We start from the raw sequence: 17,844 nt of genomic DNA, 5'->3' as shown, positions 1-17,844 counted from the left end.
GAAAGCCTGAACTTTGTTTAATTCAAATTGCCAGGTCCCCGGTACTTATAGAACAATTCTTGGCACATTGTAGGCAGCCAAAAAACATTTATTGAATAAATAATCAAATCTCGCTGCTACCTAGATCCCTTATTTGAGGGAACTACCCACTGAGACAATCTAATAATTCTGTGGTTTAAGGCTAGGATTCTTAGGTATTATCCAAAAAGACTTAGTGACTAGAGTAAAACAAGAACATTAACATAACGTGGGTATTAGCCAAGGTTTGACTTACGGAAGATGCCCTCTACCACTGGTAGAAGGAGCCCAAGCAAACTTATTCTAATGTATGAGAGACCCTTAAAGAAAATACAATGTATTCAGTTGCTAGGGCTTTTGCAACAAAGCACCACAGACTGGTGGCTTAAACAACACAAATTTGTTTTCTCAACAGTTGGGAAGCCTAGAAGAAGAGTGTACACAATGTGGATGTCTCCTGAGGCCTCTCCTTGGCTTGCACATGCCTGTCTTCTCTCTGTCTTCACATGGTCTTCTGATACGTCTGTGCCCAAATTTCCTCTTATAAGGACACCAGTCATATTGGATGAGAGCCCATCCTAATGACCTCATTTTAACTTAATTACCTTTTGAAAGACTTTATTTCCAAATACAGTCACATTCTGAGTACTAGGGGTTCGGGCTTCAACATGAACTTGGAAGGAGTGCAGGAAACAATGCAGTCCATAACACACAACCAACTGGGTTTCTACCAACCAAGTAAGATTAACAACACAATAGATTCTATAATTAATTCATGCCTCATACACCCACCCTTAAATAAATGAGCATCAGTCCACATGGAAAATCCCATAAGACTGCTCAGATATGAAAGCTGAGGGACAGCATATAAATAAAGAAACTAGAGAGCCTCACAGGAGTGCTTTCAGATTTCTGGCAAGTGGACAGGCTTAGTTTAGCTTCAAATTGGCACCTTAAACCTGCATTCTATACCAAGGCCCATATTAAAAGATGATTTACTGTCTAAGACATTATATTATAGAATGACTTGGACCCAGGTGAATAACCTCTGGACCCGTTGTATCAGTAATACATGCTATTATTGTTGGAAACAAACAGTGGGCTCTTTACAAAGGAAACACTGAAGTGGTTCAGTATGTTCAAACTGAAGTAGGGGTGAAGGGCTGAGTTGTAATGCACCAGCTTGTGAGCGCCCTGTTTCTCCCTATCTGCCTTGCCAATCAAACTTTTGGAATTTGAAGGAAGTTGTGGGTTTCATCCACTTTTTCTTTTTATTTATAAAAGAGTACTATTGGTATTTTAAAATCTTGTTTCTTTCTAAGATTTTACTTATTTATTTGACAGAGAGAAAGAGAGCACAAGCAGTGGGAGCAGCAGGTAGACGGAGAGGGAGAAGCAGGGAGTCCAACATCATGGGACTTCTTCCCAGGATCCTGGGATTATGACCTGAGCCAAAGGCAGACGCTTACCCGACTGAGCCAAACAGATGCCCCTAAAATGTTGTTTCTTAAAATGTAACCCTTTTCAGCAAGATCAGAATCATCTGGGGTCTTATTATTAGCAGGCATTGTGGTTCTCCAGACCCACAGAAGTTGATTCCCTGGGGATGGGAGCCAGTCATCTGCTTTTGTAACAAGTTCTTCAGATGATTCTTATGTGTAATAAAACCAGAAGAACTTTGGGGCACCTGTGTAGCTCAGTGAGATCAGCATCTGACTCTTGATCTCAGCTCAGGTTTGGATCTCAGGATTGTGAGTTCAAGCCCCATGCTGAGCTCCACATTAGGCATGGAGCCTTCCTAAAAAAACAAACAAACAAAAACACTTGAGGATTATTGTTTTTAGGAGTTGATCAAGATCTCATACTGAAAATATTTACTTTGGTGGCTAAAAGGTGGTAGGGGTGCTCCTTGGGATAGCAGGGAAAGAAACATTAACAACAATAGTTTTGTTTTGAACATGGTTGTACCTAGGACACACATTAGCCCAAATGTCATTCTGAATACTCTTGCTGAAGTCTATCCCACGACTAAGGGCTCTCTTAGAAACAAAAAAATCATGGGTCCGAGTGGGAATTTATTTTCCAGGTACCATACACCTGGTCAAGATTCTAAAAAAAAGAAGAAAAAAAAAAAAAGGCAAAGGTCCTACCTGTCAAGCAGCCTAGCGGATCGGGGACAGCAGCCGCCATTGAAACTGCTAGGTTCATTTGCCAAACTTGTGGATTCAGCAGCGAGAAGGCCAGGACCCTACATGGATTTGTACCGTGTGTTACACGTGGCACAGAGGACAGCGTGAGCGCCGTGCTCACGTTGGTTGCTCTTGCACCCCAAATTCCACGGCTGCCAAGCAAAGGGAGGCTCAGCGAGTGTGTGTCATAGGGAGGACCCCTGGGCTGAGAAAAACCCCAGTCTACGAAAGGAGCTCCATCCACCCCCACTGAGGGAGACGTTATCTTTATTTTCCTAATCGGGAAACAAATCTGCTTACTGACTCAGGGAGAGATAGGATCCTTATCACCCGGGACTGTCTGCAGGAAGGGTGGGAAACCAGCTTCAGGATCCTGCAGAATAAGCAAACCTGCCTTCTGCCTGGAGCAACTTTGCAAATAGGTTTGAACCAAGTTGTCAATGCTCTTTGCTCAGAAGTCATCCAGATATGCCAGAATTATCTCTCAACACCACCTCTTGATGGGTTTTGCTTTGATGATTCAAATTTAGCCCGAGTGCTAGAAGAACACAAGCCTATGTTTTCTTTCATTGACTTCAAAAGATAAATCTTGCTGTTTAATACTTCGTATCATCACGAACTCAGGCTTCCAACTTTCTTAGGGGTGTCTCCTAATCTCAAGCAGAATCTTGCATACAGCCTCAATATATAAAACAGATCAAAGCAGAACTGCTCTCTCAGAGGAGACTTGAGCTGATGCTCTCATGAGCTGGGACTTCTTCTTGGCCCCCTTGCCTTCACCTTCCCTGCATTTGATTCTGGCCCCATTTGGCCTCTGAGCATCCTCAAAACCCTGTACTCCATAAAACAGAAGTGAAAACCATCACTGTACTGAAATGGTGATTGATGTTTTATAATTACTAGACCCCCTCAGTAGGTTAGTAGGTTATCAGGCAATGAAAGCGGGAGTTATGCGAGAATAAATAAATAAGCAGTTCTTACTGATAGTAGTGGAGACAAGGGAAAGCTGGTAGTTTTAATTAGTCACTAAGGTGTGGAGGCAAATAGTTTCTGTTAACAGCAAACATGTAATAGCCTTAGAGAATCGTACTCACCACTGCCTCGAATTACCTAATTACTCACTCATTTATTTTATTTAGCAAGAATATTAATATTGATAATCTATTAAATACCAGGTGGTATTGTTAGTACACAAAAGTGAATAAAACATGATCCCAAAGGAGGGATAAGTGGAAGCAAGTATTACTTAAGTAAAAATTACATAATTTACACACATGTGCTCTAAGAGGGTGTGATGTGTTTCTATGATGTTTTCTGCTGACTATTTCTGCCTAAGACAGTTGCCAAGAATATGTGCAGCAATTCTTTGTGTTGGAGAAATAGAAAGGCTTAAGGGACACATTTTTTTTTTTTAATCTACTGATTTTGAAGGCACTGAATCTTATAAACTCTAAATACTCTTTCTTGTTGTTGTTGTTTTTTTAAGATTTTATTTATTTATTTGACAGACAGAGATCTCAAGTAGGCAGAGAGGCAGAGAGAGAGAGAGAGATGATCCCAGGACCCTGGGATCATGACCTGAGCTGAAGGCAGAGTCTTTAACCCACTGAGCCACCCAGGTGCCCCAACTCTAAATGCTCTTATCATCCTTAAACTTTCCAATCAGCTAACCCAACTATGCATCAGGAAGGCTTATCCATATTAATAACTTCCAGCTGCTTTTCTAACAAGATAAACTGATAATCATAACCTACGCAGAAAATAATTTCCTTTTACAGAAGGTTCTAAAAGCTTGCTTTTGATAATATTCACCTTTTATCAAAATTTATAAGATCTACTAGATGCTCTAGAAATAGTATTCCATTTAGCTTAAATTTCAAAACTACTTGATGAGTTAAGTACTATCCTCCTGTGGCAAGTAAGAAAACGGAGGTTCTTACTGGTTCTTACTTCAGGGCTGCTGGCTAATTGCCCAACATGCTACAGGAAGTAGGAAGCAGAGTTAAGGTCTGTCCACTTCCATTCCTGGGCTCCTCAAAACTTTGTTCCATGCTTATGGCCACGGTCGCCAAACTGTGGAAAGAACCAAGATGCCCTTCAACAGACGAATGGATAAGGAAGATGTGGTCCATATACACTATGGAGTATTATGCCTCCATCAGAAAGGATGAATACCCAACTTTTGTTGTAACATGGACGGGACTGGAAGAGATTATGCTGAGTGAAATAAGTCAAGCAGAGAGAGTCAATTATCATATGGTTTCACTTATTTGTGGAGCATAACAAATAGCATGGAGGACATGGGGAGATGGAGAGGAGAAGGGAGTTGAGGGAAATTGGAAGGGGAAGTGAATCATGAGAGACTATGGACTCTGAAAAACAACCTGAGGGTCTTAAAGGGGCAGCGGGTGGGAGGTTGGGGGAACAAGGTGGTGGGTATTAGGGAGGGCACGTATTGCATGGAGCACTGGGTGTGGTGCAAAAACAATGAATACTGTTACGCTGAAAAGAAATTAAAAAAAAAAAAAGACTAAATGAGAGGAAAAAAAAAATAACTTTGCTCCATGCTTAATGAGCAAGAGGCCAATTCCAGTATCTCCTTACTCAATCATCCTTTTAGCTTTCACTGTAAAGGAAAATTCATCTCGTTCCAGCTTCTCCGAATAATATGTTCCTTGCATCTTTCTTTTCTCAATAATGTCTGAAGAAATATGGGAATATATGTGACTTGAGGCATGAATTTCCCTTTTTCTTATTCAAAAGACTCTTCTGCAATAAAGGAAGAAAATAAATTGGTAGAAATTCAGAGTATTAAATCTTGACAAAACTTTGAACAGATGAAATAATTTTTATTTTTATGTTAATGACAAAAACTTTTTAAGAAGTCACTTGAAGGGGCGCCTGGGTGGCTCAGTGGGTTAAGCCGCTGCCTTCGGGTCAGGTCATGATCTCGGAGTCCCGGGATCGAGCCCCGTATCGGGCTCTCTGCTCAGCGGGGAGCCTGCTTCCTCCTCTCTCTCTGCCTGCCTCTCTGCCTGCTTGTGATCTCTCTCTGTCAAATAAATAAATAAAATCTTTAAAAAAAAAAAAAGAAGAAGTCACTTGAAGAGGAATTCTCTTTCGGTTTTGAACTGAAAGAAGATGGCAAATAAATGTAACAGACAACAGAGTAGGTAAAATTACATTTAAATTTTTGCTAAGAGTCATTAAAATAATGTTAATATACTATGAAACTGAAATGCATGTCTTTGAATCATTTTGAAAATACAGGTTTCCCCAGTATTTTAAAGTAGAGTTTGCCTATGAAAATTTTGAAAGCTGAAATAACATAAAGTGAAGAAGCAATTGCCATTAATTTATACAGAAATTTTTTCACGTGTTTCTAGACACGAAAATAATCCCTTAGGCTTTTCTGATACCTTGGGATACCATCTTGCTAGAGGATGCACACAATAAATGGAGATAAAACACAGATGCTCACACAGTTCAGAGATATGGCAGCTTACTGCTAAGATGCTGGGTGTAGTTCCGAGAAAGAAGCTTAGTGGGGCCACTCTCACTGTTAGGGTTCATGCTGCCTCTATAACCCCTCATTGATAAACAAATGCTAAATGCAATTTGCGCTTTGCACCCTTTTTTGTAAAAGTGAAACCCCTCTTGAGATTTCTTTCAGTTAGCAAAAACAGGTACTAATATAGATCTTTAATGAAAGTGAAGTAGTGTAAGGCAAACTTTTAAAAGGTAGGGGGAATACCTGAATAACAAAGTTATAAAGGAACATGGATTATAAAATCAATTCATAGGATAGTTTAATATTAATGAATATTCTTGCTCTACAAAATTAATTTTTCATGGAATGCTGTCAATAATTACGTTCTGCTAAAAACATAAGAGCTTTGGAGCACCAGGCTGGCTCAGACAGTGGAGTATGCGATGCTTGATCTCAGGGTTGTGAGTTCGAGACCCACTTTGGGGGCAGAGATTCCTTAAAACTTTAAAAAAAAAACTTTAAAAAAAGACTTACATAAGAGCTTTATTTTTCATACTTATACAATTTAAGATTCTGCTATAAGTATGTCTAACTAGCCAGGAATAAGGTTTCTCTTTAATTCAAAAACAAAGTTTATATTTTTAAAAATATAAAAATTATTAAGAAAACACCATCTGTTCCTTTTGTTGTTGGACTGACCACTGGGTTTTACTTCAAGGGAAAATCATGGGGGAGCCCTGGATGGCTCAGTAGTTTGAGCATCTGGCACTTGATTTCAGTTCAGGTCATGAACCAAACTGGGATCGCAGGATTGAGCCCTTCCTCAGGCTCCATGCTCAGCAGGGAGCCTGCTTGAGCATTCTCTCTCCCTCTCCCTCTGTTCCTCCACCCACTCACGCATGTACTCTCTCTCTTTCTCACTCTCTCTCTCTCTCTGTCAAATAAATAAATCTTTTTTAAAAAATGGTATGACACTTTCTTGCATATAATCCGTTATATAAGAAAATACTCCAACTTGTGCAGAAGTTTCAATCAAAAGTAAAATACTTGGTCTCACTTACAGTTAGACAACAGTTGTACCCTTTTCCCATCTGTTTTCACTAGTCATCTGTATAAGGCTGAGAGTGGGTGGGCAATTGGAGGAAAGTGAAGAAGAACAGTATCTGAATAAGAATGTACGATACCTACCTCCACAAAAAAAACCAGACCATTTCCAGTCAAGAAAAGACATAGGGAAAGAAAATTCTTTCATCCAGTTGTTAAGCCTAACCTTTACCCATACCCCAACCAGAGTTAGGAACTTTGTCACACAGAAGGGTCCTTCTCCTCTCTGACCTTAACACAGGTGAAGTGCTCCTGGCTGGAAGCTGAGAGGCGAGTTCTAGCCTAGGGACATTTCAGGTCTGGGGACGATGAAGTCAGCCCTCCAGTTCCAGCAATTCCTACTGAAACTGGGAGACACTAGGTCTTTTCCCAAAAACACACCAAAGCTGAACCCCAAAAGAGGTCCTAAAGTGATCAATAAATTCCTTCAGAACCCTCTCCAACCCTCCACTGAAAAAATGAATTGGAGGACCTTTTCCTCTATTTCAACCAAATCTAAGCCAATTGTTATTAAATCTGAATGGGCAGAAGACATAAAAGAGGAGTTAAAATGGTTTTGTAAATAATGAAGAACTTCCTGAGCATGGTACAAGGATTTCCAATTGCAGTAGATGTGTTGATGATAAATTGCCTTTAAACTGAATTTCTGCAAGGGTCATGCGCAAGAGTGGACTCCCAGTGTAATTCATATATGCTCAGTTGCCATTCCATTTCAACTCCAAATTCATGTCCAAGACTTTGGCATCATCTTCCCTACATTTTCCTCCTTCTACCTTCTACCTCACCTTCTCTCCCCTTACCAAGTATGCTCAGACTTCTTAAAATACTGTTCAGTGAAGGTGGGCATGTGGATAGCTTCCCTGCAGCGAGACACACCTATCTCTGCATTGAGTATAGAGGCTAATGAGTTCAAAGTGATCTCAATAAATGCGTCGCCCTCCAGCCCCTCCTTTCAAACAGCTGTTATATGAGCTTATGCTACACTTAATTTATTAGCCTAAGACAATTTAATTGCATCGTTTCTACAAAATAGAACATGTTGTTCATAGTAACTACATGCTAATTCCTTTGAAAACCTCAGTAATTATACAGTGACTTTGCAGCTCCCAACAATGTTGCGATTAACTGGGGTTCCATGTTTGAAGCTGGGAGCAAGCTCAGCACCGAAGCAGACAGAGTTCTGACAGGGTTTGTGCGTCAAAGGACATTTTACTATCCGAACTTTGTTCCCCCAGAACTTTGCTTCTTTATGAATGCTAGAGGGTTTGCACACAGCCCCGCTGAGGTAGGAGGGGCTGTTGCAGCAGCAGCAGCCTTGACATTTAAGACAACCGCACAGAGGCAGCAAACCTTTCCCAGGCACAGAACAGAGTGTACTCCCCAAAGACAGTATCTATGGTTGTCCAGTAAATACACATCTATAAAAAGTTCAGTAAACACACAGGTTTAATGACTTGAGTTTTATGTCTAAAGACAACTTTAAAATCACACTTCAGAACGACTACTTTGTGAGAAATGATTGCACTTTTAAAGATGTTTGAAGGTGTGTGGCCTTGAGGATTCTGTCTCATAAAGCCAGGAAAGAAGTGTCATTTTTGCCTGAAGCTCTGATGTGGCTTTGAATGTCACGTTTTACAGAATATTCTGCTTTGGGTTATGTTTATGAAGTGCTCTTAATTAACATTTCTCCAGTGTCTTACGGGCTTTGCTTTCTTCTCCCCAAACTCCTTTTCAACTTCTCCAGCTTTGATGAGGAAATTGGTATGTTTTATCGTCACATTTTTCCCCCGAAATATATGCTTTGGTTGGTTCCTTCAACAGAAATGAGTCTTAGGAAAGTGAGGTCACAAGGACTTCCTGTGAGTTTAAAATAAAAAGCGTTTTCATTATAAAACCAAGGGGAAGTAAAGGAAATACAAAATTGTAGAATACAATGATTTTCCAGAACGTAGATTTCTCACCCAGGTTTAATAAAATGCAATCGGCTGTCTGATTCTTCTACAAAGCCCTTCCTTCTTCCCCCACCTGTTTTCCCCAACTCCTCAAATTGGATAAGAGAAATATTCATTAGATTTCAACCCTGAGAGTTTGGGGTTGGCACCTCTATAGGACCCTCTTCTCTCTGTTTTCAATCTAATAACTTGGTTTCTGGTATTTAATCCAAGTGTGGAAACATTCAGACCATCCCCTGTGACACTAAATCATTCTGTACATCTGATCTCAGGTCTCTTTTGAGGAAGGCAACCCCCCCTCTCCTGAGGAGGAGACTCCCCCCTTGCCTCTACGATAACATGGACCCCCCCACCCAGCCCCAGCCATCTCCTCCTGCCCTCATTTCTTGTAAAGCCAAATCATGAGCCTGGCAGCCGGGCATGTCTGAGCCCCATGAACGATCATTCCTTCTGATTCAGATATCAGTTCTTTGATGACTCATTTCCAAGTGGCCCCTGGGAATGGTTTCTAAAATTCTATAAGCCATGGTTTTATAAAACCAAAATTGCCTTTCAGAGGCAGATTGAATTTCCAACAATGGAAAAGGTGAGTCACTGTATTTCAGTCTCCCTTGGAGTAGGGAGAGTGAACGAACGATCGCCACGTTTCCTTGGATCCCCATATTTATCCAAAAGCAGCGGTATACAGCAATCTGTCATTATGTATTCACTAAGTCTCAGAGCAAAATAGGAAGAGTAAGAAGAATAGATACATGGAACCAAGAGAGGAGTAAAAGAATCATAGAAATGAAGAGAAATAGTAAAACATATCAAGAGTACATATTTCTATGGTTCAAAATTCTGATTTTTATTGTAGATCCATATTTGAAGTTATTGAAGAATTGGCATCCCACCAATTACTGAAAGTCCCATCACCTAATTTCTGAAAAGAAATAGTGTTAGAGAATTTTTGACTCTTCTACTCTACTTCTAAAGAAAAGGTATGTTATAGGCAAAAACTTTAACCTTGCTTTATCCTTTGAAATTCTATGAAGTCTGGTAAGCTGGTTTAGTATTTCATTCTGAGTCTACTAACCACCTGACATTCCATTGTATTTGTTAATATCAGTAGAGGAATGCTCTGAGGCAAGATACATGCGGGAAGAACATTAGCTACTGGTTTCAATATTAATAATTCCTATGTTTATAAGTTTGTCTTATTTTAGTAAATGTTAAAATATGCATTTTAAGCTTTTGAAGGTCAAAGTAGAGAGTTTTCATAGTTGATAACCTTTTTAATAACAAAGTTAATTCATTGTCTACTATTTACAAAGCACTGTACTAGACACCTTGTGAAGTATATTGAATTTTCACTTATCACAAGTTCAATAAAAACCAATTATGATGATGGCTTGTGTTTATTGAGCACATACAAATGCCAGGTTTTGCATTAAGAATTCACATGGATTATATCATTCAATTTTCACATTAACCCAAAAAAGCACTAATTTATCCCCATTTTATAGAGAGGAGATGACATTCATAGAAGCTGGGCAACTTTCCCAACATCTCAAGTTAGCAAGTAGCAGAGCAGAGATTCTTCTGCTCCCCAGAGCCTATGCACTGACAACACTGTTATAGATGCGCCCCCTTTTGTCAAAGGTACTTCAGTCTACTGAGAGGATTAGTATAAGGATCAAAGGGAAGATCTAATAAATACTGTACACACCTGAAAAATACGCATACAAAATATTAAATCAGTAAAGGATTGCTGTATGTTTGCAAAGTGGGAAACTCACAGGTAATGTCATGTGACTGCTCTTGTACTAATTTTATGGTTATTTAACCCATATTGTTGTTTGGCATTTTACGTGTAGATGAATCTTTCAGCTAGTTTCTGACCTTACCAGGGAAGGACTGTGTTTTCTATTTTAGGAATCCGCCATAACACTTAGTACAATGACATGCACATAGTAGGTCCTTTACAAATATTTGTGTAATGAAGGAGGGTAGGAATTATAGGCAAGTAAGATAATTTTGCATCTGGCTGTGTGGAGTGACAATACGCAAGGGGTAACAGTAGCTTAAGTGAGATGGCAAATGCCTGGAGCAGAAACATGAAAAAGAATGCGTAGAGTCAGAAAGTGGGTTATAAAATAAGCAACATTAGTGGAGCACTTACTGTTCGAAGTGCTTTAGAGGTATTAAGCCATTTACTCTTTACAATGATCCTGTAAGGTAGGTACTTACCCTTATTCCCACTTTATAGATGAAACACATAGAGATAACTAACTTAACATCACCCAGGCAGGAAGTGGTTGCCTCAAGAACTCATGTCATTTTGTCCTGTCCTTGCCCCCAAATAGAGGATCTGAGAATACTTGGAGCATCCACATGGGTGCTAAGACTAAAGGAGATCAATGACGCCAAGGTTACAGCAGAGACTTTTGACTGGAATGTCAGAAAGTTCTACCACTAGCTAACAGAGAGAAAGTTGGAATGGAAAAAGCAAAGAGGGAAAATGAGCAGTTGCGCTATTTTCCCACAGTCACCTTAAGTAGTCTTCAGAATGTTCCCGGAAGGGCATCTTAGGAAAGGAGCCTGACCTGGAGGAAGTGGGGTGGGTGGGGAGTCTAATAATGATAAAAAGAACTACTACAACAGACCTTTGTATAGGCCTTCATATTTTGTGGGAATTGTGTTAAGTGAGGTAATTGACATACATTCTAAATTCAGTGACTGAATAGGGTCTCTACCCATATACGAAGTTATATGATAAATTGTTTCACTATTCTTCACAGTTTTATAAAAGCTGTTATGTTCCTTGTTTTGGAGGAGAAAAAACTGAGATGTCCCTAAAGAGATGTCCAAGCTGGGGCATGTGGGTGGCTCAGTGGGTTAAGCCTCTGCCTTCGGCTCATGGAGGTCATGATCTCAGGGTCCTGAGATTGAGCCCTGCATTGGGATCTCTGCTCAGTGGGGATCCTGCTCCCTCCCCCCAGCTTCCCCCCATCCCCTCACCCAAGCCTGCCTCTCTGCCTACTTGTGATCTCTGTCTGTCAAATAAATAAAATCTTCGGGAAAAAAAAAAAAGAGAGAGAGATGTCCAAGCAGAGGCAAAGCCTGATCTGGCTCATCATGTAGATTTCAGTTTAAAGGAAACCCAGTCAGAGCAGCCTTCCCTACCTGGCAAAACAAACTTAAGTCACCCTCACTCCAACCTCATCACTCTTCATCTCATCTTTTATTGTTTTTGACAACAGAACATTCATCCCTCTTATGGCTTATCTCTACATTGTGTCTATTTTCTATTTGCTCCCCCTGGAATATAAGCTCTATGACATTAGGTCTGGAGTCAGTCTCCGTCTCTAATCTTTACCTATATGATGTCTGGCAAGCAGTAGACATTCACTTGATGTCTGGCAAGCAGTAGACATTCACTTGGGGTTTGTCATGGAAATGAACGAAATCCAAATCCCCAAAGCCTGTAGTCTCATCACTGACAGAGGACATGTTGGTTGAAAAAGCGCAGGACAGTGGAGCGATGCATTCCTGTGGTTCCTCCCCCTCCCACTGTTCTGGCTCTGAGATAACTGCTAATTTACAAGAGTTAATGTGGGCAGGGAATGAAAGAAAACGGAAATTAATTGGGGGACTTTATGGGAAACTCTTCCCAACAGTGAAAAGTGGTTTTGGATTGAGTAATGCCAGGAAGATTGTAGGGTAACTGAGATGTAGAAAGCAAATGGGATAGCAGCAGTATACCAAAAGGTCATTTGGTGCTTATCTGAGTTTACGCTGAGTTTCCATTAATAAGTTAAATAAACTATTATCAGCTCCTACCTAAAACAAGTGCTTTATCAAAAAATTCCCATTAAATGTAACATCTTTAGAGTTTTTGTCCACATCCTCTCTATTCTTTTAGGATTTTTTTTTTTTAAATGTGTAAAAGTCAAGTGACTCTACTTGGTTCACATATTGTTTCTGGAATGTTTCCTACCACATCCAAAGATAAATCAGTTCTGGTTTGCTTGCTAAGTTAGTGATCTCTCCATGTCCTGTATATATCCACAATGCATGGAATTTTCCTTTAAACATTTAAATCATAATAATTTTCACATGCATAATTTTTCTCTCATTGGAAAAGAACATTGGGAACTTACATAAAAGCCAAAAAGAAGGCAAGAAAAAAATAGAACATGGTCAGTGGGTTCTGTACCAGTTCTCCTAGTTCTAGCACTGAGCAGCTGTGTTATGTCAGACAAGAAATCCTATATGGGAGTCTATAAAATGGAGAGAAGAGTAATCCCTAATTTATAGAATTGTGAGAATTAAATAAACCATGTCTAGCAAATAGTAATATCTCAAAATTTAGCTACCTTATCACGTAACATACGATCCCTAAAAAGCTATCCAGCAGCTATGAATAGAGTTTAAGGGTCTTTCAAGCCCTCCTACTCCTTTAAGTAGAGTCTTTGGATTATAGAGAAGCAGTCCTCTCTTTTCATGGCATTGGAACAAAAGAGATTTCTCTACTGCTTCAAGTACATCAAAAATCTTCATCACTGCTGCTAAAATTTCCAGTTCAGCATTTCCTCCAGATACTGGCTCTCTCTGTACCACCTGTGAGACATCTAGTCCTGTCTTTTATGTAGTTTAAAGCCTTCCACCACTGGGGCACCGGGGTGGCTCCGTCCATTAAGCGTCTGCCTTTGGCTCAGGTCATGATCTCAGGGTCCTGGGATCGAGGTGCACATTAGGCTCCCTACTCAGCAGGGACTCTGCTTCTCCCTCTCTCAGCTCATGCTCTCTCTAACTCTCTCAAATAAATAAATAAAATCTTTAAAAGTAAAAAAATAAAGCCTCCCACTACTAAGACACCTTTAGGCTCTGTGCAACCTGACCAGTCCAACCACCTCATCATGGTGGCCAAGAGGTAGACAGAGTAGAAAGGAGGATTATATTTGGATCTAGCAGCAAGAAGAAATTTGGTTATCTTCATATGTCTAATTTATGTTGAGTCTGGGAACTAGAAACCATATGTCAGAGACTCATGCAACCAGATGTCCAAGTTCTTGGTCTTCTGAGTAGATATTTACAAATCTAGGTAATGATAATTTAAGCTTCCATATAAGTATAATTCTATACTTTTGCAAGGGTACATCCCTTCTTTAAATTCTTGGGGATCCAGGAATTGGATCCCTCAGAGTTGGAGATCCATCTCTGAGGAAGACATATTCCTCAAATCCACTCTTCTGGTTTTCCCTCATTGCTTCAGACAACCATTCTGCTCCCCAACACTGCAGATCACTTTAATAAGCCAATGTTGCCTACCCAAATTTTCCTGTTACTTGTTGACAGAGGCCCCTTCCTAAGCCTGCAAAGCACAGCTAAAATCAAGCAGTAGCATTCAATGAAACTTACTGAAGATTTGAAGATATAAAGGGAAATTTTAATGAAAAAAAAAAAAGAGAATATGATCTATAAAGCAGCCATTTCTGATCCAAAGGAGGCAGTGGCTGAGAGATGTGGTTGAGAGCATGGGCTCGAGAAATAGCCTGGGCGAAGGAGTGAGCCGTGACAACTTATTTAAAATCTAGGTGTCTCCGAGGGCAACCACCACACAAAAATACCTTGAAAACTGAGTCACTCTAAGTATTACTTAGACTTCTTCCAGATGTTTAGTAGGCACTTGATAACTGTTTACTATTATTATTGCTGTTGTTATTATCATTACTGTTTGTGACTCTCTAGTGCTCAGCCTGTGAACATACTCTAAGGACTAACCTACCTCCTGTGATACCCCGATGTCATTTCTCTTCCCCAAATCCAAATCTCTGATGTCTGAGATTCAGAGATTGAAGAAAAATAATTTTTTCCCCTCAATAAGCTAATCTGTCCTCTGCCCAGAAGAAAGGCAACTGTATTATTACATAGATCAGTTAAGATCTGTATTAGGTCCTCCAATAATGGAACAAAATTTATTTTATTTTATTTATTTATTTATTTATTTATTTTTGCAAGAGAGAACCATACACACACTGGAGGGGGCGGGGACAGGGAGAGAGAGATTCAAGCAGACTTCCTGCTGAGCATGAAGCCTGACCTGGGGCTCAATCTCACAACCCTGAGATCATGACCTGAGCCAAAACCAGAAGTCGGATAACTAACTTGACTCTGTCACCCAGGTGCCCATGGAATAGGATTTATATTTTGCCCTGCAAACCATGGTTCCATTAAAGTGCTTTCTCACCAAAGGGGTATCATCCCTGGTGTAATTGGAGTCAAAAAAGACAATAAAATTTAAAAATGCATAATTACTAATTAAGAAGAATGCTCTGGGCAAAAATAGTCAAGGGACCTACTTCAGAGTATTGGTTTAGGAAAGGGCTTTTTGAAGAGAGGCATTTAGAGAGACCTAAAGAGTGAGAAGGAACCAGATGGGCAAAGGGTGGAAAGAATATCATTGCATGCAGAACAACATTCTCCCTTTCTTCTTTCCAATTTTGTGTTTTGATAATCATCACACATACCTTTAGGGAATGTTGATTCCCCTGGAGTTGCCTTCCTTCTACTGATGACCTGAGTAAGAGTTGGTTTTAACCAATCATGGTAACGCTATGCTCCTTCCCCAGTGATCGGTTTTCAGGTGGATGTGAGACTATATTCTGGCAAATGAATATGATAGAGGGCTTCTGTAAGAGCACTACTTCTTTTTAGAAGGAGAAAACTAGAGAGGAGAGCTCACTGTCACCACCCCTTCACTCTTCTTGCCTTTAATGTAGCAGTGATGCACGGAGCTTTGGCAGCTATTTTAAGAACACGAAGCAACAAGCAAATATGCTATGTGTGTTGAGTAAAAAAGTACAAACAAGATGTATCCTTGATGAACTTATTGAGTCATTGGAAAGCCCTGAAGTCTGCTCCCAGACTTTTCTAGTATGAGAAAAATAAAGGGCTCTTCTTTTAAGTAATTGTTAGATTTTTCTATTACTTGCCCCTGAAAACATTCCTGATATAGTAAAGCAGTGGCACGATCAAATTTCAAAGAAGATCATTCTTCAGGAAGATCCTGCTCTTTGAGGGACCTTTTAAGAAGATTTTAGTGCTATATGGAAAATTAGACCACTAATTAAACATTGCTACGAGGCGTGCCTGGGTGGTACAGTTGGTTAAAGCCTCTGACCCTTGGTTTCAGCTCAGGTTGTGATCTCAGAGTGGTGAACTCAATCCCCGCATCCCACTCCACACTCAGCACCGAGTCTGCTTAATCTCCTTCCTCACACTGCCTGTCCCTGCACCCCCACCACGCTCCTGAGCGCACGCTCACTCTCGCTCTCTCTCTCTCTCACACACACATAAATAAATAAAAATAAATACACATTACTGTAAATATTCTATGCTGAGTACAGTTTATGTCACAAATTCATAATTACACAGACTTATCAGATAAAGGGATACTTACCACCTTAAAATGAGAGCAAATTTTCTCCTTCAATAGAGGTATTTTTGCAGAAGTGTTAGCTTTTCTAAGAGAAAGCTGTGTTAAGTCTTGGTGAAATTGTCCCATTAGACTCCATTCAAACTTTTCTTTATGCTAACTGGTGACCTATTAGGGCAATAATTCTCAAAGTCCATTTGTAATAAAAAGATTACGATATTTGATATTCTATGGCTCAGTCTATTTTACATAATTTCTGTGAGAATGAAATTCAGACATAGGATACAAATAAGCTTTCATTTCCATTGCCAAATAAAAAAGCACATGGAAAACAAAGAAAGGTAATAAAATACAGTAAGTCTGTTGATAAAGAGGATTATACCTGATGGCCCTTAATAATAATGATACAGATGGAATGTGACAAGCAATCAGGCCTGCACTTTTTTTTTAATTTGATACATCAAGACATTCTTCCCACACAAGTCATGAGTGTTGCTGAACCTTCAAAGGGAAAAATAAATAAATCCTGAACTTTGGATCCTATTAAGTCCCATCTGACTAAACTCACTATTCAATTCTCACTTCTAGAAGGATTTGAGTCAAATCAAGTTCCATATCCCTGAAATTTTATGCCTCTATTCCTAATAATACAGCCCTAGCAAGAAAATGTCTGTGGGATTTAAATAATGAGGAAAAAGTGGTAATCAGGAAATACCTCCAGCTAGAATAAGACACACAGTCTTACCTGTCAATGGCAATCAATGAATCAATCAATCAATGTCAGACATTTTTAAAAACATGTTGTCATCTATTTCATATTTTTACCATGAGGTAATTATCAAAAATATATTTCCTAGTGGTTTTTTTTGTTCAACATTGCATATTTTTTCCAGTTTGTTTTTTTCTCTATAAAATCATTGTAATTATCATTAATAAATATTTTCTAAAGGCTTCTTAAAAATTTTTGTTTAAATAATTAAGTAGGGCATTACTTTGGCTATGGTCCCATACCACTTATCTTAGAGCAATAAATTCAACTTTTCTTTAACCTGCCTGATTGCTAAGGTACACTTTCTGAATGAGTCAGAGTTCTATAGATGCAAACAACACAAATAGCCTCCAGTTAATTTATACAAAGAAAACTGATTGAAAGTTTTCAGGCCTCATTATCAGTAGTAAGGCTAAAGAACCATATTGGGAAATGTGCAGAGCCAAGCTATCCCCACTGGTGCAGGATCTGGGGATGACAGGAATAGTATCATGGTGGCAGAAATCTAGCTCCTCACTCCTACATCAGATGAATTCCTACCATTTTCTCTGCCTTTAATCTCCTAACCAGGATTTAAATTCCAGGGGATAAGTGTTTGATTGACCTAATTTTAATCATATATTCAAATTTGGCTAAGAAAGGAGTAGCATCCTGGAGTACAACCCCACCATGCTGAGGTAATAATAATAGTATAATAATAATAATAATAATAATAATACAATTATTAGACATGTGGTGTTAAGAAGGGGAAATGAAGCCGGCCAGTCACAAATTTAAAGGGTGCGTGGGTGGCTCAGTTGTTAAGCATCTGCCTTCGGCTCAGGTCATGATCCCAGGGTTCAAGCTCCGCATGGGGCTCTCTGCTTGGCAGGAAGCCTGCTTCTCCCTCTCCCACTCCCCCC

The sequence above is a fragment of the Enhydra lutris genome, unplaced genomic scaffold, assembly GCF_002288905.1.
Source record: "Enhydra lutris kenyoni isolate GAN:26980312 unplaced genomic scaffold, ASM228890v2 scaffoldscaffold28, whole genome shotgun sequence".
Taxonomy (NCBI): domain Eukaryota; kingdom Metazoa; phylum Chordata; class Mammalia; order Carnivora; family Mustelidae; genus Enhydra; species Enhydra lutris.
Note: the sequence above shows the minus strand (reverse complement) of the source record.